At 40.4% G+C, this 23,990-nt stretch overlaps 1 protein-coding gene across 13 annotated transcripts in view; it reads right to left on the bottom strand.

The window, feature by feature from the left end:
• SYT1 (synaptotagmin 1) overlaps positions 1-23,990 on the bottom strand; it is a 375,109-nt gene that overhangs the window by 169,845 nt on the left and 181,274 nt on the right. The gene's annotated exons all lie outside the window — the stretch shown is intronic.

The raw sequence follows: 23,990 nt of genomic DNA, 5'->3' as shown, positions 1-23,990 counted from the left end.
GTCCTAACTATGTCTACTTGGAAGAAAATCCCATTCTGCTTAATGAGACTTCATTTCTAGTAATAAGCTTAGGACTTGCAGACTCTGTTCAAAGGCAAACATTTCTTATCTACAGTTTTAAAATATTAAAATATGTCTTAGGTAAAGGTAAAGGTTCCCCTTGACAAATTGTCCAGTTGTGTCCAACTCTAGGAGGCAGTGCTTATCCCTGTTTCCAAGCCGTAGAGCCAGCGTTTGTCTGTAGACAGTTTTCGTGGTCATCTGGCCAGCGCGACTAGACATGGAATGCCATTACCTTCCTCCCATCGTGGTACCTATTTATCTATTCACATTTTTAAATGATTTTGAACTGCTAGGTTGGCAGGAGCTGGGACAAGCGATGGGAGCTCACTCCATTGTGTGGATTCAAACTGCTGATCTTTTGACCTTGCAGCCCAGAGGCTTTTGCGGTTCAACCCACAGCGCCACCACGTCCCTTAAAATATGTCTTAATTCATAGCAAATCAATATGAAGGCTCACAAGATTGTGTTAAAGTTACAGAAGCTTCAGGTAGCTCAAAGCAGAGAGCAAGGGTGATTCATAATCTAGAGAGGATGGCAAATCCAGTGCAACAATCAAGAATGGCTGAAAGGTACCACAAATACAGTGAGACTGGATGTGAAAACCTTACAAAGAAGCACTTTGGTACTCTTTTAACTCCTAGAATCAAGAACATTCTGGTTAATGGTATTTACATCTTCTGTACCAGTAATACTCATCTAGATCAATAATGTTATTGCCTGACCAATGACTCCAATGAGACGCCTGTGTCACCCGATATCTTGCAAAACAAGGGTTGTTGGGTTCAGGCAATGAGCAGGCTGATGGGCTTTGTGGTGATCACCAGATAATAGATAGCAAAGAGTTTCTTAGTAATAGATTAAAGACGTCAGCCACACACACAGATGGATGTCTGCCAGCAGTACTCCTGGTGGGCGACTCAGCAAGGAAGCAGAATGAGAAGTCTACTCCGTCTCTCTCGGTCTGCCCTGCCCCCAGGAGACAGGTAGTGACAGCATTACAGATAGTAAATAGGGTTCAGATAGGACAATGGTTACATCAGGGTTGGTCGGGAAAAAGGCAATTAATCAAGCCCTCTGATTGGCCTAAGGAAAGGCCTCTATAGCAAGCTCTCTATGATAATGGAAAAGAGGAAAAATGGTGGCAGCTTCTCCCCTCAGAAGCAGCCACAGGATGCTAGGAGAGTTTTCCCTCACTAGAACACCCATGTGGCTTAGCAACCTTGGGAATGGTACCCCCACAAAGGGTCAGCTAAATTTTGCTTAAAACATTGCATTTTTTACCTGGGGACTCTGCATGACATGCTGGTTGTAAGCTACCTTGAAAAATCATTTGATTGAAAGGCAGAGAACACATATTTTTTTCTCCATTTTTTTTATTTTTTAACATAAGGGGTGACAAAAAGGAAAAAGGGAATTGGAATTGAAGAGGAAGAGGGGAGACAATAACATACTGATGTCCAATCTATACCTATTGCCATATCAAGATTTTAAGTTATTCTGTTTACTCTTTTCTGCCTTGTAAATAAAGTTCTCATTTCAATATATGTTATTCAGTCCACTTGTTAAATAGATCCCATCTTTCTGTTGCCTTTTGAAAGGCAGAGAACACATATTCAAAGGAAAACAACTATACATTAGACCACTGGTTCTTAACCTTGGGTTACTCAGGAGTTTTGGACTGCAACTCCCAGAAGCCTTCACCACAAGCTGTGCTGACTGGGGTTTCTGGGAGTTGCAGTTCAAAAGCATCTGAGTAACAAAGGTTAAGAACCACTGCATTAGACAGTGAAAGTTTCTCTGGGCAAATACCATCTATGTTTGTTTGGGGCCTCGAGGATTAATTCAGATTTTTTTTTAAATTATTTCAAGGGCAAAGGGAAAGATGTCAGAGAATTTTTTTTACTGCCATTAGTATCATCAAGGGAAAGTTAACTATCAGATATTTGCATAACCCAAGAGCAGTTTATAAGATGATTTTTTTTTTTGCAAACTTTCAGATTTGCCATTTGCATTTGCCATTCAGTTTTCATTGCCGACTTCCATTGCACCAAATGCAAAAGGAATTGTGGGATAATTTAGGTTAAAATACTAAGAATAAATCACTGTAGTATTCACATTTTAAAATATTCACAAGGAAGGCAATACTTACACTAGTACAAAGACCTGTGTATTTCCCAAGACTTTATATCTAATTTGTTTTATCACTGTAAAGTAATTATTTGATCACTGAAATTTTTGGATTCTTCTGCTTTTAGTCATAACTAGCCCAAATCCTCTCCAGTAGTTATGCAAACAGAGTAACTTTAGGATGCAAATTGTTCCAAGTTAAGAAGTTAACATAAACGTTATTAGTAGCACACCAAGTCACATATGCAGCTCATAATAACTATGGCGATTTCATAACTTAGGGTAATTCATCTCCAAATGTTATTCTGTTTCTGCTACACCAGCTTCAGTAGGAAAGATCTGAGCCAATATCTGAATCTTCAGGTTTTTTAATGTACACTTTCCTAGGAATTTATTTAATGGGTGGGATGGATAACATATGGCTTCTGCACTAGTCAACATTTCTTTTCTGAAGCATGTTTTCCCGTTAAGACTACAGTGATTTGGAAAAATCTACTTTGTGGATGAAACATATCGGTTGAAATCCTGTTGTACAGCTCCACATGAGGAACCATGATGATGTCATCACCAGTGGGAAATTGCTTCTGATTAATGGCAGTTTTGAGGTGCACATGAAACTCCTACACGGTGCATCGAAGACATGTGCACCCTTAAACTGTCAAAGGAAATCTTTAATCAGGCATGATTTGGTGCTACTGGTGACATCATCACCATTGCACTGCACAACAGGATTTCAACCGTTCTGTGATGTTTTGACAATTTTAATTGTCATGATTCCATCTTAAGACCTTCTGCAACTGAAGAGGTACTTAAGTGTTCTTAGTTAGACAGTTCCAGCACACTCCACCAAACTACAACAGAGATTTCTCTCATCAAACTACAAATCCCAGAATTCCTCAGTATGGAGCCATTTGACTTGGTCTGAGGCTATTACAACTTTGTAGTATCGATACTTTCTCAGCCATTAAAAGAACAATTATTGAGGGACAGCATGACACAATATAATAATTACCTGCTAAATTATACTGACTCCCTTATCAGTTTATTGTCCATTTCCATCTATTATGAATTACATCTGCAGAGAGATTATCTATTCCCAGCAATGGTCTAAGAATACCCACTTGCAGTTCCTGTACAGCTTTTCAATTGTTTAGTGCATTTCATATGATTCAATAACAGCAGATGACTGATTGTCATCACACAGCACATAGAAATAACAATACATAGTGCCATGAACTCTGAGAAAGTTCTATAAAATCTGAATAAATGGGTAAAATAAAATCTTTAATGTAGTTCCTAAGCATTTGGGATAATCTGCTTCTTAACAACTGTCTCTTTATGGAAACATCAACTCGGGCAGAATGTTTATTTTATCCTTTTGATTAACTTCACTTGGCTTCATTTATAAGCAGAGATCAGCTATTACCATTTTATCGTCATCAGGCTTTGAATGCAACTATAAGTTGAACAATAAGGGAATAAAATAAAGTACTTCAGTTTTTTCTTTTTTAAAAAATGAAGGTAAAAAGGGCTAGGTATGTCTTGGAGAAAGCATCCTTTTTTAATAATCCCATTTTCTATAAATATATACGATTGATATTTTATTTTGGTTTTCTTTTAATTATTTTTAGGGGATCATTGAGTGCATTTATACATACAAAAACAATAGCTATCAATCATGAATTCTCATTGAATGCACAGATTTAACAGAGCTGGTCTCAATCATTTTAGTATATACAAGACAGTGTGGTCTTTTGGCACAATTAGATGTGATATTAAATGCCTGCATATTTTATATCTAAATTTTAAAAAGCTTAATGGTATTCTACTTGAAAAGTAAATGCCAGCTTGTTCTCAGAATTCCCAGGTTTCAGAATTTGATATAAATGCGTATTTAATTTCTGTTCTAGTTCAGCCTTATGAAATCAACATTTTCATCTGGTTTTCCCTAAGTGACTGGCAGTGACACCTGAGATAGGTTTTTTTTTTTTTAAAAAAAAAACTAGTTTGTAGTACTTTGTTGCTTTTAAATGTGTTTTTAGTATTGATTTTATTTACTATTTTAATATGAGGCTTGTTTAATTCTTTTTAAATATTTGTATATTTACTGTCCTTAGCTTTTAAATATTGTCTTTTTAATGCTGTAAGCCACCTTGGGTCCTTTTAAGGATAAAATAAAATAATAAAATATGTGAGCAACATTATCAGCCTATTCACAGAATTAAAATCTACTGGGTTGCACCACTACAAATGGTAACTTTTGCATGTACAAAATTAATAAAGCATGAAGGATTTGTTTTCGTTACTCAATTTCTTCATTGCCTTGGTGGTAACTTTGACTGAAAATGTGCTAAGTTTGATTTAAAGAAGATTGATTTTTAAAAATTAAAAAAAATACCCAATACATTTAGCACTATGATGTCCTATCAAGAGGGCTCACTTATTGGATATGCTTACAAGTCCATGTTATTGAGCAAACATTCAGTTCAGAACTGCGGTCAAATGAAACAGATGGTTAACATCAGGCCCCTAGTGAATCTCTCTTTAATACTGAAATAAAATTAAAAGTTTTTAATAATCAAGATTGCTCACCAGGTGGGCTCTCTCAGTTTCTAATTAGGTGCCCTACATTTCAGTTCAGAATAGTCACATATCTTTTAATTGCCTTGGCACATTACTGTGATATCATATGTAATTAAAAAGAACTTTCTTACTTAACAGTCAATCCAAGGAATATATCCTCAATACCTGGATCTCCTAAACATCTTAGCTCAACGAGTTACAGAGTCAGAGATTGAGAGTTTGATTCCCCCCCTCACTCCCCGATGCCTCTTGAGAGAAGACGCTGCCTGTGTGGGCTTGAGCAAGCTGCATAGGTCCAGAAAAAAAAAAAACAGAAGGGAACAGTGAAACACTTTCAGATATGCTATACTCATAAAACAGAGTATTTTATACATAGAAAATGTTGCCATATTTTTGGATTGACCCATCATGATCATCATCATTTAATTTACATTTAATGTGTTTTATTTCATGATGGATCACTGGAAAGTGAGCAAGTGCTTCATTTCCAGATTTGGTTACTGAGATATGCATCTCTGTAGCAATTCTGCTTTGGGAGAGAAAACAAGGTATTCATAGGAAGTGTGCACTCTCCCTAAAACCTAGTTTGATCCCCATTCATATCATGCCAGCACCGTCTGTTGTTTTGTATTCTAAATCAAGGAGTTTAAGCTTTAGAAAGTGTCTTTTTTGGGAATATATCTCCTAGAATCCTTAGCCTTTAGCTATACAAACTGGGCATTCCTGGAGTTGTAGTGAAAAAAAAACCCAACCCCTTTTCCAAGCTTTGATTTTGAGTTCTACAGCCACAATGATTCTGGTCATTTTTGTTGTAAAATAGCCTTTGTGCAGCCTCATCAGCATGCCAAACTGGAAACCTTACTATTTGAAATGACCAGAGGAAAAATGATGCTACCTTTCCCATTTGCTCTGCTTATGGGTTTTGTTTGACAGTGCATCTTTTGAGCATCTGGACAGTGAAGCTAAATGCGAAAGAGTAGGTGTATCTACTGCTTCATTTCACATGGCTCAGTGACTTAAGTATCTGTCTGAGAAGTCAGAGGTTGGGAGTTTGATTCCCCACTGTGCCTGCTTGACAAGGGCTGGACTCAATGATTCCTCCCATCTTTGCAGTTTTTATTATTATTATTATTATTATTATTATTATTATTATTATTATTATTATTATTATTATTATTATTATTATTATTATTATTATTATTATTATTATTATTATTATTATTATTATTAAACACCAGGCACCATCAAAATTATAAAAACATTGACTGGTATTATATAACAGATACTACTACTACTACTACTACTATTACTACTACTACTTGTTGTTGTTTTTGTTGTTGTTGTTGTTATATCTCCACTGAAATGGTAAGCACCAATATTCCATTTACAGAAAATAAAAGATAAAAATTGCTGCCAAAACTCTGGCACTTTCAATGGAACAAATTATAAGAGAGACAAAGACAGCTGGGGTGGCTTTTGCTTTTCTGACCACGAGGGCTATGTAAAAGTCAAAAATAAATATCAGCACAAGAACAGAAAGGTCACGACTTATAATTTCTAACTTTTTAGAAGAAATAAAACAGTAGAACACCTTCATGAATAAAAGGTGCAAACATAATTTCTTACTTTTCTCTTTTTTAATGAAACATATTTGGAAGATCAGAAGATGCATGGATTATCTAACTCTTCTACACATTTTTAAAGGACCTTGAATAGGAATTGTCCTTAATGACAGAATTATGTTAAATGTTTTTGTATTGCAGTATACAGAGAAATAAGCCTTTCAGAATGAAGCTATTCTATGCAATGCAACTATTGAGAAGATAGAGGATGAAGTCCTCTTTGCCTTCTCAACTATTGAGAAGGCAAAGAGGCCAATGACACAATGGCTGAAATATTGCTAATATAACTACTCCTGGGGAAGGCTGATGAAATCAATAACAGTGGGTGATTTTTGGAAATTAAATAATTCTTGCTTCCATCCCATGTCTCCTGTGTAATCTCTTTCACCATGTAGAAGCTGTAGGAGTTGTTGGATGAGAGTATAAAGTCTTTAATTAACAAACAACAACAACAACACACCATTCTCTGCTGCTACACTATCAGCCTTTTGCAGGTGTAGTTATGCCAACAGGATTTCAGCCTCTGGGGAACTAGATGAACAATGTGTTACTTTGCCCTTTATGTATGAGAAGTTTGCTATCGAAATTCTGAAATAGAAATACTGGGAAGGCACCAAAATATCCTCTATTTTTATTGAAATATTATGGAAGCAAACAAAAATAGAAACAAAACGGCCCCTTGAGAATGCAAGTTTTATCTTTTTGTTTCCTGACAAATTTTATTTTCTTGTAATGGCTTTTTAAAGATCTGCAATGAAGCTAGTGAAGGTTTTCCTAGAGTAGAAATACTGTAAAGGGATAGGAAAGGTTCCGGGTGTTGAATTTCTTCAGTTATTCAAATCAGTACTCAGATTGCAGAAGAGGAGGTAAGGGTTGCACTTTAAAACAACCTACATGCCCCAGTCCCTCTAAGTTTGGCCAAATCATAGGTTGGAGATTCTGATGCCTGAACATCTCCCCAAGAGACCTATGGAACTTTAGAAATGTCTAGAGGAAAATCAGGAGACTGTGTTCATAACAGCTGGCATTTATCCCAAATGGGGGAGTTAATCCCAGAATGAAACCATACAATAATTGACAATCATATTAAAATTCAATGGAATATCATGAGTCTTTTCATTGTTGCAATGATTCAAGCAACGTCAACTTATCTAATTCCACAATCTTTATTTCTCTACATTGCTCCTAGTTTCATAAACACAAAATATTCCAGGGCTGTAAAATTCTATTACTTCCATGAAGAAAACTGCAGGTCCAAATGCTTTAAAATATATGAGAACTAAACTTAAATTGTAGTCAGATTCTTAAGTCAGACTTCAATCTAAAATACAGTAAAATATCTTTTAAGAGTAAAAAAAGAACAATGAGAATATCCCAACTACATTCTAAAAATCCAAAAACCTATAGCCTAAAATGGCATATTGAAATAGCAAAAGGCAGAGAATATTTCTCCAAAATGCCAATGTTCTTAAAAGTAATAATATATAAAATAAAATAACTTTCTTGGTTTCTAGTCATATTAACATCACACCCAAAACAATTCTGAAGCACTCCCTCTCTTTTTTTTGGGGGGGGTGACTCTCACTGCTAAGAATGAGGTTCGAAAAAGGGAATTGGAATTTATGAGGAAGAGGGGAGACAATAACATACTGGTATCCAATCTATATCAAGATTTTAAATTATTCTATTTACTCTTTTCTGCCTTGTAGATAAAGTTCACATTTCAATATATATTGTTCAGCTACTGCCTGTCGATTCAGTCCATTTGTTAAATAAGTCCCATCTTTCTGTTGCCTTTTGCAAGGATTGATCTTTCATGACTTCTGAAAAGATATCCATTTCAGCTATTTCCCGTATCTTTTCAATAAAATCTTCTTGTACCGTCGGACTTTTCCAATTTCTAGCATCCATAATTCTGGCTGCCGTAATAACATATATAACTATGTGTTCCTTTGACTTATCTATATTATCGGGTATCATACTTACTCAAAACAATTCTGGGATTAGTGGCACCTTACAGAGCAAAATTTGTTGTAACATAGCATGTACTCTTTTCCAGTATTTTTTCACTACTCCACATGACCACCACATATGATAATAACTTGTTCCACATTTCCAACACTTATTTGATACATCAGTATACATCGTTGACAATTTTTCTGGGGTCATATGCCACCTATAAAACATCTTAAATATATTCTCTTTAAAATTAACCAATCTTGTAAGCTTTATGTTATTTTGCCAGTGGCTCCCAGGCTTTGGAACACGCTCCCCCCCCCCCCCGATATTCATCTGGCCAATTCACTGGACATTTTCAAAAACCAACTCAAGACCTGATTATATAGACAGGCCTTCCCTCCAGACTTTACGTAATTCTCTCTCTTTCTTATCTATTCTGTTTTGTGTTATGTAGGAAATCGTTACTTTATACTAATTGTTTTTATTACGTGTTGTGAGCCGCCCAGAGTAGACTATGTCTAAATGGGCAGCATATAATCTTAACAAACAAACAAACAAATAAATATGGAATCTAAAATGAAAGCCTATATTCATCCAATTAACTTGTAAGGCTAATCACCCAATAAAGCCCGCTAGAAAGTTAATCAAGATCCCGGTTCTCATCCTTGCAATTATAAATATGGGACTGCTCAAAAGAGAAGGAGTACCACCAGAGTTGTTGGTTAAAGGACACTTAGCCAAAGAGGAAGAAGGCGAACAAATAAGAATAAAAATAGAAGAAATTATTTCTTTGGCTTTACCTTTTAAATTATCTCAGATGGGTGCAAAAAGAAAACCAGCCTGCCTGACAGGCTAATCAGACCTTGGAACTTTTACTTTTTTGGGAAAACAACTACCCAAATCCCCCAGCCTTTGTTGCCCAGGGGTACTCTATCCCTAAGCCCAGAAGTCAGGACATCATTTGAGGGTTAATTGCAACTAATGATGAACATAAAGAAATCTGTAGCTGTCTCTATATTCACAGACTGCCAGTATGTCACATAACAGATCGAGTCAGAAGAGATGAAAATACTAAACCAGTTCCACCTATATCTAGCAGATCAAGATATTAATTTCTGCAGCTCAAAGAGTTCAGCCCTTTCAATTATCAGTCACTGCCACAACAATCTGTAGGATGAAAGAGACCAGTTATAGCATGTCCAGATGACAGATGCCATTTTCTGCAGAAATCTATCAGATCTTAGAGCATACCTTTTGCTTGTCCTACAAAACATTTATTCCAAATAAAATGTAACAGGTGGTGGATTCTCACCATCTTACTTAATTGCAATGCTTTTCACAGCATTGGACTATGACAATCCATAGTCTTAGGCAAACCTGTTCCACCTCCACAAAGTCAGTAGTGTTCTTCTGGCACATGAGGCAGAAAATCCCACAAGAGCCTACTGAATGTCTGGCAGTAAAAAAAGACAAACTAAATGTTGGAACACTCACTCTCTGTTGCTTCTCTGCGACCTTCAGAATCTTTTCCCTGGGACGGCTGCCTCACACCCCATCTAACAAAAGAGGCAATTACAGTGGTGCCTCGCTTAACGAGTGCACCGTATAGCGATGTTTCCGTATAGCGATCCCTTTTTCGGGATCGCTATACGGAAACATACCCGATCTTCGCAATGGGGAAAACCCGCATTGCGAAGATCGGGTATTGCGGCAGCCATTTTGGAGCCGCCGAACAGCTGATCGGCGGTTCCAAAATGGCCGCCGGAAGCCCGGAAATGGCTGCCGGCAGCCGTTTTCGTGCCCTGCCCTCGCTTAGCGAAGGCGCGAAAATGGCTGCCGGCACCTGGAATCCTCGCTGAACGGGTAAGTAACGAAGGTATTGGAACGCATTAAACGAAGTTTAATGCGTTCCAATACCTTTCCCCTACCCGTTTAGCGATGATTCCGTATAGCGAGGGTTAATCCAGAACGGATTAACCTCGCTATACGGGGCACCACTGTATGGCTTTTCAACTGAGGCACCCCCCCTATATTCAACTGCAAGTCATCCAACTGACTGAGCAAAGAGAGGATATGAAAGATGGAAAAGGATACTTCAATGAAGGTGTGTGTGTGTGTGTGTGTGTATACAAATACATACACTTTTTGTATCTATATAGCGGTTCATTTTATCAATAGTTAAGACTAGAGATGGAGCCAAATATAAAAACACATTGGCTTTTTCGACAAAAATAGCTGATTCGTTACATATTCGTTGACCCAAATTCATCAAATTCTAAGTCCCGATGAATATAGATTGACAAATATTTTCCCATTTTTATTCGTCCTTCATAAATTAAAAAAAAATCTTTTTTAGAGCAAAAACTAATACAAAAATACAAAAAATACAAATAATAGTATTTACTATATACCAAATTCTACCATGCACCCCATACCCACGGGACCCTGTTGAACAATATTTTTATTATTACAAACTTCCTTTCCAAAATTGTATAGATGGTTGTTTGGAGGCTTTCCCCTTTCCTTTCACTAAGGCAAATTCAACAAATCTACCACAATATCTGAACTTATTTCCCCTCTTTTCATCTTGAGTTCAATAGTCAATTTCTCATTTAATGCAATGTCCCATACTTCACCATACCAATTTTCTAATTTAATATCATTTTTATCTTTCTAAAACCTAGCTATTAAAATTCTAGCATTCATCATAAAGTTAGAAATCAATTCCTTTGAATAATAATCAAGATCTATCCTATCAAAAATTGACAACAAAGCAATTTTTGATTTAAATTCAATATCTTTCCCAAATATATCACGTATTTCTTTAAAAATAAGTTTCCAGAATTTCTGAACCAATTTACAATCCCACCACATATGATAATACATGCCGATTTCTTCATTGCATTTCCAACAAGCTTTAGAGTATTGTAATCTGAATTTATTATATTCAATTTCACAGGAGTCATATACCACCTTAAACAAATTTTACATTTTTTCCTTTATTTGTACTGACATTAACCTTAAAACTCTCATCCTCGACATTTTTATCCAATCCTCTCTTTTAATTTCTGTCTTTAAATCATTTTCCCAAATTAATTTCAAACCTTCTATTCCTACAGTATCTCTTTTTCCTCTTGTTCTGAAATTATATTATATATTCTACTTACTACTCCCATCATAAAAGCATCTTTCTGCATATCTTCATGTGATGACAGAAATTCTTCATACTTAGTGCATTCTCTACATTTATCATTAGTTTTCAGTCATTCATTTGTCCAACTATCTAACTGAATATACCATGATAATTTATTAGTTTGAAGTTTGATGATAATCTGATCCTTCAATCTCATTTTACTTATCCAATCCTTCAGTCTTGCAACATTTTGCAGGCTAAGGGAATCCAGGCTGCTCTTTGCAAGGATGGCAGCTGCAGCTTTCCTACCCTAAATGAAGCTGCTGCTGCCATCTTTGCAAGGGGCAGCCAGTCTCCCTTTTTACACACCGTGGCCGTGGAGGCCAGACGGAGACCTCAGCGGTGGTGGCAATTACAGTAAGGGGGTGTCGGTGGTGGGGTGTAGGGGCGGTGGTGAGGTGGAGTGCCCTGGCAGCGGGGGTGGTTTTTTTTTAAATAACCCCCCAATGAATTGATGAATAACTTCGTTATTCGTCACTTCATGGGAGCAACTTCATGCTTCGTGAGTCGTCAAATTTTGACAACTCATGAAGCGGGACGACTCGCCAAAATGGTGAGTCATCCCCATCTCTAGTTAAGACTGTGAGCTGCTCAGGAATAGGGATTTATTTTATTATACTTTATTTACTGCACTGTAATTAGCCTTGAGCTTTCGGGAAACAGTGGGAAATAAGTCAAAACATGTAATCAAAGCAGCCACGCCTACAACAATGGAATGGGCCACTGTAATAATCAATGGGTCTTTCCTTGAGGGCAGGTTTCCATCTGCCCTCATTAGGCACATTAGGAAGAAATCCAGTTTGGCAGTGGACAAAATTGGCAACTACAGGCCCGTCGCCAACATTTCTTTCTTAAGCAAAGTGGTTGAGAGGGTGGTGGCCGACCAGCTCCAGGCGCACTTGGATGAAACTGATGCCCTGGATCCATTTCAGTCGGGCTTCAGGCCGCGCCATGGTACAGAAATGGCATTGGTCGCCCTGTGTGATGACCTACTGAGGGAGGCTGACAGGGGCAAATTGTCTCTGTTGGTCCTCCTCGACATCTCAGCGGCCTTTGATACCATTGACCATGGTATCCTCCTGGTGAGGCTCTCTGAGCTGGGAACTGGTGGCCTGGCTTTGGCCTGGCTCCGTTCCTTCTTGGAGGACCACCCCCAGAGAGTACAGCTTGGGGAGTGTGTTTCGGCCCCGTGGAGTCTCCATTGTGGGGTTCCACAGGGGTCGATTATCTCCCCAATGCTGTTTAACATCTATATGAGGCTGCTGGATAAGGTCATCAGGGGGTGTGGAGCATTGTGTCATCAGTACGCTGATGACACTCAGCTCTACATCTCCTTTTCACCAACCGCAGGAGATGCCGTTCTGTCCCTCCAGCGCTGCCTGGGGACTGTACTGCAATGGATGCAGGAGAACGGGCTGAGGCTGAACCCGGACAAGACGGAGGTACTGAGGGTGGGTGACCCCACAGCTGGGGGCCTGGGAGACTCCCTCTCTTTTGGGAGGGTGACTCTTCCTGCCAAGGATGGGGTCCACAGCTTGGGGATCCATCTCGACCCAGCGCTCACTATGTAAACTCAGGTGGCATCAGTGGTCCGTACCGTCTTTTTTCACCTTCGGCGGATAGCCCAGCTGCAGTCCTATCTCGATGTTAGGGCGCTCACTACCTTGGTGCATGCGCTCGTAATCTCAAGATTAGACCACTATAATGCACTCTACGTGGGGCTGCCTTTGAGGCTGTTGCAGAAACTCCAGGTGGTGCAGAATGCAGCAGCCAGATTACTTAACGGAGTGAAAAAAATACCAACACATTTCACCCACTCTGGCCGCATTGCATTGGCTGCCCATCCAATTCCGCATTGACTTCAAAGTGTTGATGCTTACGTACAAAGCCCTAAACGGTTTAGGGCCTCGATACCTGGCGGAATGCCTACTCCCACCAAGATCTACCCGTGTCACCTGTGCGAGCGAGGAGGTGAGGCTGAGGAGCTGAGGGAGGCCCGAAAGGAAAAGACAAGAAATCAGGCCTTCTCAGCGGTGGCTCCTCCCCTCTGGAACAACCTACCTCCAGAGATTCGCGTGGCTCCCTCGCTGGGTATCTTTAAAAATCAACTTAAAACATGGATGTTTCGGCAGGCCTTCCCTCCAGTCAATTCCTGATGCTTTCTTCCCTTCCTCTTCCCATTGTTTGCTCCCATCTTGTGAAATGTGTTTTACCATGTAGAAACTGTTTCTATATATCTATTTCTGTGTGTTTTTGCTGTAAGCCACCTAGAGTGGTCTTAACCCTTAACCGACCTGACAGGCGGGATATAAAATAAGTAAGTAAGTAAGTAAGTAAGTAAGTAAGTAAGTAAGTAAGTAAGTAAGTAAGTAAGTAAGTAAGTAAGTAAGTAAGTAAGTAAGTAAATAAATAGATAGATAAATAGATAGATAAATAAATAAATAAATAAATAAATAAATAAATAAATAAATAAATAAATAAATAAATAAATAAATAAATAAATAAATAAATAAATGAGACATCAAATGACATAACTGCAAATACTTAAAAACCAAGGTGAGAATCCTTCACCTCAGCAGGACACTTAGGGTTTGAAAGCTGCATCGAAGCAACTAAAGGGAAGTTTCCAGAAAGGAACTGCTGGAACAGATGTATACATTTATTTGTTTAGGACTCAATTTCCTGTTCCTATAAATGTTAGTTAATACACCAGAGAGTACTGTTCTCACCAATCATACCTTTTGTGACTGATTATTTTATTTTGTTGCCTTGTACACCCTTAAGGCAAACTAGTGGCATGCGTGTTTCTGTTTTTGGACCATAACCTCATGAATTCCATAGCCCTACCAGAAACATTTCACATTTTATGTCTACCAACACCACTGTTTATTTTCCTCATTGTCCCCACACTTCTTCTTCTCTTCCTTACCAGATAGAAGTCAGCTTTGTTATGGAGAAATGCCAGGAAATAACACATCACTGCTCACCATTACTGGCACTCTGTCATTTGGCTATATATTGCCACATCCATGACTTGCAGTCCATATCAAAGCTCCACTGGTGCTGCCAACAGCACATCCTCTTAACAAAAAGTACTTCTGACACCAAACACGAGTTTAGTAATAGTACTTATGAGCAGTGGTCTGGATGTATCCTTTATTAACTTGACTGACCTAAAAGCCCCAAAAGCAGACATTTCAAGTTCAAGTTAGAAAACACCCCATGTTTAGGGTCAAGTGAGGTCGTTAGCACTTTCATTTCCATTGTCACTTCCATTTCCTCTCAGAAATGCCACAGAAACCCTTCAGCATGTCCCTATGACCTTTTCAAGAAATAATTCACTTTAGCACAGCTCACGTCTCCATTGTTTCCTTTTTTCTTTCTTTCTTTTTTTTTTACCCTAAAAGTATAGCACTTTAAAGAAAGAAAGTAAAAATGCTACCTATAAATAACTAAATAACTATTGATTCCAATTATGGTGATTTTGAAGGAAAACATAACTGTTAGTTATTATTTCTGGAACTGCACACAGGTGGACAAGAAAAAAAATAGATACCAAATCATTACTCAGGACGTTGTTGTCTCAAAACTGGCATATTACTGTGGCTTAGCAAAGTCAGGTAACAGTGAGAATTGACTGTTGAGAGCAATTGCCCTCCCATAATATATACACACAGGAGCCTCGACTTACAGATGTCCCTACTTACGAAAATTACGACTTCCGAAAACCTCCGGCTGCAAAATTTTGCTTCGACTTGCAGCTGGAGCTTTCACTTACGAACACAAAAAGGCAGGGGGAAAGGGCGGGAAGCTTAAATTTACTAACTGCTGGTGGTAAAGAGGCTGCTTCTTTGTAGGTTTTTCACCCCAATGCTTAGGGAAAGGGATGCAGTGGGGGTGACCCAGAGGCAGGAGGCTTGAGCCTCTTGGGTGCTCCGGCACCCAAGCCTCCTGGGTGCTCTGGCGGCAGCAGCAGTGGAGGCAACAGTCGCCCAGCACCGGGAGGCTTGAGCTGGCCGGGTTTCTTCAGCTGCTTGCCTCCCGGCTCACCTCCTGCTCACTCCTCACCACCCTCCACCATTTGAATTTCCCGCCATCAGCCCACAGAGGGTGGTGTGGAGCAAGCGGGAGGCAAGTGGCCAAAGCACTCCCATCAGGCTCAAGCCTCCCAGTGGCGGAAATCACAGCAGCAGTGGAAGCCCGGGAGGCTGAGGAGGCTGAGGATTGGTCAGGTGATGCTTTTTCCTTTTAAAAAAACTATTCTGGGTGGTTGTTGTGGGGTTTTCAGGCTCTTTGGCCGTGTTCTGAAGGTTGTTCTTCCTAACTTTTCGCCAGTCTTTGTGGCCGGCATCTTCAGAGGACAGCACTCTGAAGATGCCGGCCACAGAGACTGGAGAAATGTTAGGAAGAACAACCTTTAGAACATGGCCAAAGAGCCCGAAAAACCCACAACAACCATTAGATCCCGGCCATGAAAGCCTTCGCGAATATATTCTGGGTGGGTTTTGGAGGGTGGGTTTGGACTGGGGGGTTATGTTTCTGTGTGGTGTTGTTTTGTTTTTGGATTTGTGTGGGTTTTTTTAGTCCCAGTGTGGGATTTGCTCTGTTTATTTTTATTTTTGGTATTTTTTTCTTCGGGCGGAATGGATTAATAGGTTTTCAGTGCATTCCTATGGGAAATGGTGCTTGAACTTATGAAAATTTTGAGTTATGGCCACCGTTCCAATATGGATTAATTTTGTAAGTCAAGGCACCACCGTATATAGATATAGTCAACTTGGGAAGTGAGACTTTCCCCCCCTCTATACTTAGTATTCCATATATTCAAAAACAGAATGCTAAGCATAGGGGAAAAAACAGTCTTCACATATATAGAATTCCTATTGTTGTGTAGATAATCAAAATGGGCATAATTCAAAAAACATAAAGACTTTAAATCCCACTGATCTCACTAGGAAAGTATTGAACATTTGCCTGCTGAAAAAAAAAGGAAAGAAAATGTGTTTTGTAAGAATAAAGGTGGGATGTTCAAAGCAGTATGGACTTCAAAGATGGGGTTTGAATAGCAAAATCATGCCAGAACTCTCTCTTGACTCTACCCATCTCACTGTGTGGTGCAATAATTCATTACATACAATATGTTCATGCTGCATAAAACTTTATGAAATATTATTTAGGGGGTGACTTGAATTGATAATATAATTCGTTGCTCACACAACATTGTTTTTATTTGCCTCTACCCAGCTAATCATAAACTTTTCATAGAAGCCCACTCATTTTAAATCCAGAATAACATCTTTATATGTTAATGTCAACACATCTACTTATGTTTTAAATGTTACTTATATTTTGCACATTTCTAGGAATTTTCCTATTTTAATAACACAATTCTGGTCTTACCATACATACAAGCAGCTTGAAAACAAACAAATAACATAGAAAGTAGCTTGCAAACATGCTACAGGATAAATTCTTATATATCAGGTTGCTCTATGACTTATGACTGTCTTTGAATGACAATTTTCAGTATTTAAGCATGCTACACCATCTTTTCTGTGTTCCAAGCCTCCAGGGAAGTAAAATGCTTATAACACAGACATAATTTAAAGCATGCAGTTGTTTACTGAAAGTGTACATTTCTCACGGTGCTCCTTAGAAATTGGGCAAACAAAACATTTGCACAACAGAGTTTTCATGATGAATCTGAAATTGCCCAGCAGGAGCTGCATGTGGTCTTTACATTAGATTCAATTCTTCAAAAAACCTCCAGTTTATGAATGTGCTTCTGTACTCACAATTCAAAACACCAGGAAATGACATGATACTACTGCATAATATGGTGCCTATATTGCCAGCAGGAAAAAGAATGTCAGGCTTTACGTAGCAAAGGGCAGCTTGAATGCTGACAACAGCAATGGCACCAATCAAGATTATCTACACAATAATGGTTCTCAACCTTGGGTGACCCAGGTGTTCTTGGACTGCAATTTCCAGAAGCCTTCACCATCAGGTGTCCTGGCTGGGGCCTCTGGGATTTGCAGTCTAAGACACCTGCATTACCCAAGTTTGAGAACCAGTAGTCTATACACTCTTGAGATCACTACTATTCATAAACTGACACCCAAGATTATTCCTTTTTTCATCAATTAACCATTTCTCACTCAAACACAAAGCAATGATCAGGACTCTTTTTCAACAAGTGTGAATGTTAGCACTTTTGGGAAGTTGACACAATTCATATAATGGTGTGACTTGGCTAAGGAGGAGAGAGCAGTTACAAAAAGTGGACAATTTTATGCGGAACATCATCTTTACCTGTGCAGAAACTCTGTTGAAAATGGCAGGAAATTCATCACCACCACCACCACTCCATGTCTTTGCATGTATTCATGAGACAAGCAATAATTCCTATTCAACTCTTGCGTTTCCCTTCTAAAAGCAGAAGCAAAGGTGATTTCCACATATTCTCCCTCATCCCTGTTAATCAGGTCCTCCATTTATAGTACAAAGGTACACTGGACAAAAGGCCTGTGGATATATGGATTGAACTGGCCTGCAGATATATAACTTATGGACCGGATTACTGACCTGTGGAACGGCCTGCCTATGGAATGGCATCGAGGAAATCTTTGGGTTGTTTCATACACAACACATTGACTGTTTCCTGTCGGCAAAAAGGGCCAAGGATTCATTCCAGCCTGGACTTTTGCATGATGGAATTAGCCCTCCCCCAAAAAAGAGAGACAGAGACATGACTGCTGTGGCAACAAGGCTCTGGTCAAGCTTGAAGACGATGGAACAGTGTGGACAAGCTACAGGGTTGAATATTTTCAGTAGCTCCAGCTCCAGAGTGTACCCTGATAAGATGCTATGGTCACATAATGTGTGACAGGAAAAAGAGGTAATTTACTTTAAAGAAAAAAAATGCACTTACTCTCCCAGTTTGTCGTCTACCAACAGAGAACAGGACTTTAGGAGTGAAGGTAAAGAAGCCAGCCAGAATGCAAGAGAATTAGGGGCATCAGTGGAGCAAGAACCAATTCTTACTTGGGACTTAGAGTCACATTCATTCACACTCATATTCATGCTCACAACTGTAATTTCATCTGATACTTAAATACAGGTTGTTCTGCTTTACACTTTTCATTTCATTATTGCACTGTGTTAGAAACTCATTGATACTCCTTTGATTTATATTGTGCCTTCATTTCATGAATCTTATTCCCTGTTTATCTGCTATAATTTAAATAAATATTCAAGTTAAATGTACCTGTGGAAAGCCTAAGGTCATCTTGCTATACCTTCTGCCCACTGGGGCAAATAAAGGACCTTGTGTTTTCCATCCCCTAGCGCCACTTCCCTTGGTGTTCTAGAGAGTTCATTTGCACAGACATTCAAAAGGGGCTGCAGAGTGAAAGGGGAATCTGCCTCCCTTTAGCCAGTGGATCCTGGAAGCAGAATTCCCCTTGCCACCAACACTCTCCACAAAAGAACTACTTTGAGTATCTATATTTCAATGGTGGAAGTCGTTCTTTGGGATCAGGTGTGCAAAGATTCCCCCCCCCCGCTACTCTGATATATCTTGAACTTTTTTTTTTTAATCTAAGGATAACTGTTTCAAGGAACTGTGTAGAGGTTACCGTACATTAATTCTGCGGAAACTCACTGTCTACAGAAAATCTTTTCTCCTTGCAAAACTGTTACAAAACCTCTTTGAAATTATCACAAATGACCTGGCATTTCAAATCTTTCCCAAAACAGAAGGACATGGTGATATGCTCATAGAACTCTGAACTTGTAGGTCATATTAGTACAAGTTTTTCCTAAAATGTCACTCTTCTAGGTTGGCTCACTGCTTTACAAAGGCCAAAAACTACACTTCCTTGAAATATCTTCCCCACTGAAATATATCCAGAAAGACATGATGAAGTTATTCATTCAATTCCTTTCTATCTATCTGTGCTTTTTCTGGTGCTTGAGAATGAGTCTAAAGAAACTCTTTTGTTTGTCTCTTTTATATGCTCTTCCTTTGCCTGCACTCTGCCAGCTTAGATATGTCACCTGTAATAAAGATGAAAAATTGCAGTGTGGTACACATTCCATTCCCCCCACCCAGTCAGTATCATAAACTGACTCCAACTACCAAGGGCAGTTCAGTGGTGAGGCCTAGCAAATCTAATTTAATTCCCCTGAGTCAAAAATCCCTGGTCCTAATAGTCATTTTGAACAGCTGGAGAAAACTCATCAACAAAAAGACTCTTATGTCTAGTCCATCCTTTTTAAGGGGAGGAAAGATCCCTAGTGAATCTATTGCTTAAGGATAACACAAAGTCATTCTGTAATACAATCAATAACATCATAAAAACGAGTCTCCAATGTGCTCTCATAATGTCCAAATGTACATTTTGTTACTCTTAAAAGAACCATGCAAAGATAAGGAACCTTAAGAAAATTACATTAGAGTGAATCAGATAAGCAACCTCAAAAGCTGAAGTACCGTATTTTTCGCTCCATAAGACGCACCTTTCCATAAGACGCACCAAATTTTTAGGAGAAGAAAACAGGAAAAAATTATCTGCTTTCTTCTCCTAAAATCCGGTGAGCCTTATGGAGAGGTCCATCTTATGGAACACACCCTAGGGTCCTAGGGTGTGTTCCAGGACCCTTTGGAGCCTCCCCCTGCCTCCCTCGGGGGCGAGAGGGGGTGAAATCGCCACCTTCTGGGGCTCTTCTGAAGTTTCCCAAGCCTCAGAAGAGCCCCCAAAGGTGGTGATTTCATCCCCTCTGGCCCCCAGGGGAGGCAGGGTCAGTCTCCAAAGAGTCCTAGAACACACCCTAGGACCCTTTGGAGACTCACCCTGCCTCCCCCGGGCGACAGAGGGGGCAAAATAGGCAGCTTCCAGGATCTTTTCTGAGCCTTTCCAGGCTCAGAAAAGGTCCTGGAAGCTCCCGATTTTGCCCCCGCTGTCCCCGTGGGGGTGGGTGGGAGCCTGGCAAGGTTCCAAGGGAGCATCCCACCCCCCCATGGGACCAGGGGGGGTAAAATCACCAGCTCCCAATTTTACCCCCCCTGGCCACATGGGGGTGGGTGGGGGGAGGGTGGCATGGGTCCAAGGGAGGCTCCCTTGGACCCTTGCCACCGTCCACCCACCCCCCACGGAGCGGGTGGGGTTTAAAATCGCCAGCTTCTGAGTGTGTTTGGAGGCTTATCAAGCTTCCAAACACTCCCAGAACCTGGCGATTTCGCCAGGGCTGGCCCCGTGGGGGGGTGGGGGGAGGGTGGCAAGGGTCCTGGGAGGCTCCCTTCGACCCTTGCCACCCTCCACCCACCCCCCCATGGGACCAGGGGGGGTAAAATCGCCAGGTTCTGGGAGTGTTTGGAGGCTCCCCAAGCCTCCAAACACTCCCAGAAGCTGGCGATTTTACCCCCCCTGGCCACGTGGGGGTGGGTGGGGGAAGGGTGGCATGGGTCCAAGGGAGGGTCCCTTGGACCCTTGCCACCGTCCACCCCCCCCCCATGGAGCGGGGGGGGTGGTTTAAAATCGCCAGCTTCTGAGTGTGTTTGGAGGCTTATCAAGCTTCCAAACACTCCCAGAACCTGGCGATTTCGCCAGGGCTGGCCCCGTGGGGGGGTGAGGGGAGGGTGGCAAGGGTCCTGGGAGGCTCCCTTGGACCCTTGCCACCCTCCATCCACCCCCCCATGGGACCGGGGGGGGTAAAATCGCCAGGTTCTGGGAGTGTTTTGAGGCTTGGGAAGCCTCAAAACACTCCCAGAACCTGGCGATTTTGCCAGTGCTGGCCGGTGCGTGGGTGGGAGGAGCGTTGCAAGGATCTGAGTGAGCTTCCAGGACCCTTGCGACGTTCCCCCCACCTGGAAGCTGGCAATTTCGCCGGTGCTGGCCCCGTGGGGGGGTGGGGGAGCCTCGCAAGGGTCCTGGAAGGCTCACCCGGACCCTTGCGACGCTCCCCCCCACGGGGCCAGCAGCGACGAAATTGCTGCATTCACACCATTAGACGCACTGACTTCCCCACCCACATTTTGGAGGGGGAAAAGTGCGTCTTATGGTGCAAAAAATATGGTAGATTTATACATCTATTCATTTTTTTTCTGCTGTGGGACACAAGACAATTTTATTTTCGGTGTGATTTAAACAACACAGAATAATATGAATTAATGAAAGAGATCAGCCAAAGAATAAATTGTGCAAGCAACTCCTTCTCTTCTAATAACAGATGTCTGTGTCATCCCAAGAAATTAACTGGCTGCAGATATAAGGCATGCAATGGAAAGTATATATGCATGTTCTCTTGTGTGTGTTTAGTCGTTTAGTCGTGTCCGACTCTTCGTGACCCCATGGACCAGAGCACGCCAGGCCCTCCTGTCTTCTACTGCCTCCCGGAGTTGTGTCAGTTTCATGTTGGTTGCTTTGCAGACACTGTCCAGCCATCTCATCCTCGGTCGTCCCCTTCTCCTCTTGCCATCACACTTTCCCAACATCAGGGTCTTTTCCAGGGAGTCTTTTCTTCTCATTAGATGGCCAAAGTACTGGAGCCTCAGCTTCAGGATCTGTCCTTCCAGTGAGCACTCAGGGTTGATTTCCTTTAGAACTGATAGGTTTGTTCTCCTTGCAGTCCAGGGGATTCTCAAGAGCCTCCTCCAGCACCACAATTCAAAGGCATCAATTCTTCGGCGGTCTGCTTTCTTTATGGTCCAGCTCTCACTTCCATACATCACGACAGGAAAAACCATAGCTTTGACTATTCGGACTTTTGTTGGCAAGGTGATGTCTCTGCTTTTCAAGATGCTGTCCAGATTTGTCATCGCTTTCCTCCCAAGAAGAAGGCGCCTTTTAATTTCAGGGCTGCTGTCTCCATCTGCAGTGATCATGGAGCCCAGGAAGATAAAATTTGACACTGCCTCCATATCTTCCCCTTCTATTTCCCAGGAGGTGATGGGACCAGTGGCCATGATCTTAGTTTTTTTGATGTTGAGTTTCAGACCGTTTTTTGCACTCTCCTCTTTCACTCTCATTACAAGGTTCTTTAATTCCTCCTCACTTTCTGCCATCAGAGTGGTATCATCTGCATATCGGAGGTTGTTGATATTTCTTCCGGCAATCTTAATTCCGGCTTGGGTTTCTTCCAGTCCAGCCTTCCGCATGATGTATTCTGCATATAAGTTAAATAAGCTGGGGGACAATATACAGCCTTGCCGTACTCCTTTCCCAATTTTGATCCAATCAGTTGTTCCATGACCAGTTCTAACTGTTGCTTCCTGTCCCACATATAGGTTTCTCAGGAGACAGATAAAGTGGTCAGGCACTCCCATTTCTTTAAGAACTTGCCATAGTTTGCTGTGGTCCACACAGTCAAAGGCTTTCGCATAGTCTCTTACACATCCTCATTTATGGAATTTGCAGCCACAAAAGCATGGCGTTCATCACTAGTTTAGGAGGCTTTTGTTGGGAATTAAACAAATTCCAAAGTTTGTCACACCGAATACCACATCTTGTGGAATAACACGGGGAAACAAGCTGTTATCTTGAGGACTGCTTGTGAAGTACCTAAATACTTTTATTAACTAGTTTTATTTTAAATAAGCTGTAATAGATTGCAATCACTGCACTGTGCTGCATTTGATGAAGAGGGCTGCAGTCTATAAAGCTTACACCAAACAAAACTTCTTAGCCCTTAAAGTCCCATGAGACCTTTGTCTTTGTCATGGCAGACTAACATGGCTAGCTTGCAGGATTTTTAAAATATAACTCATTACAAATGTTAGATCTCTGAAGCAACTGGTTGTAGTTTATATTACAAGCAAACTTTATTAACTCATTGTGTTGCTTTCGACATTTTAAACTCATGTTAATCATTCCTTTTTTTGTTAGCAAAGTTTGAATAAGTTATTCTTAGATGACAGTTCCTTGAATGTATTTATTATTTATGTATTATCATGCACTTGCAAGCTCTGCTGTACGAGGCAAGATACTACATCAGATGGAACTTGGGTTTAATCCAGCAGGTCTCTTATGTTCCTCCTCTTAGTTACCACCCACATCCTTCACCCACATCCTTGCCAAGTTCAGTATGGAAAATGCACCCTGTTAGTAGAAGAACTTTTCAAACAAGATTTGTCTGACACCATCTCTACTTTATTTTCAGCAAAAAATCAAACCCTTCTTGTTTGTTCAATTCTTTTAGTTTTCTATTGTTTTGTCAGAATTTTAACTGTCCTTGGTAGGATTTATTGAAGTCATTTTATTCTTTTTAATTTTTTTCTTTGTTTTGTTTTACATGATGTAAGCTTCTCTGAGTTCTACAACCAAACACAGGCTGAACAATCACATTCTGAATTTTCACTGCCATTAACTCTATCTGAAGTAAATTTATTATGTGACAAACCTTTGTAGACCAAGATTTCACTTCATCAGATACAGCTCACA

Source organism: Pogona vitticeps, chromosome 5, assembly GCF_051106095.1.
Source record: "Pogona vitticeps strain Pit_001003342236 chromosome 5, PviZW2.1, whole genome shotgun sequence".
Taxonomy (NCBI): Eukaryota; Metazoa; Chordata; class Lepidosauria; order Squamata; family Agamidae; genus Pogona; species Pogona vitticeps.
This window is presented reverse-complemented; position numbering and strand designations above follow the sequence as displayed.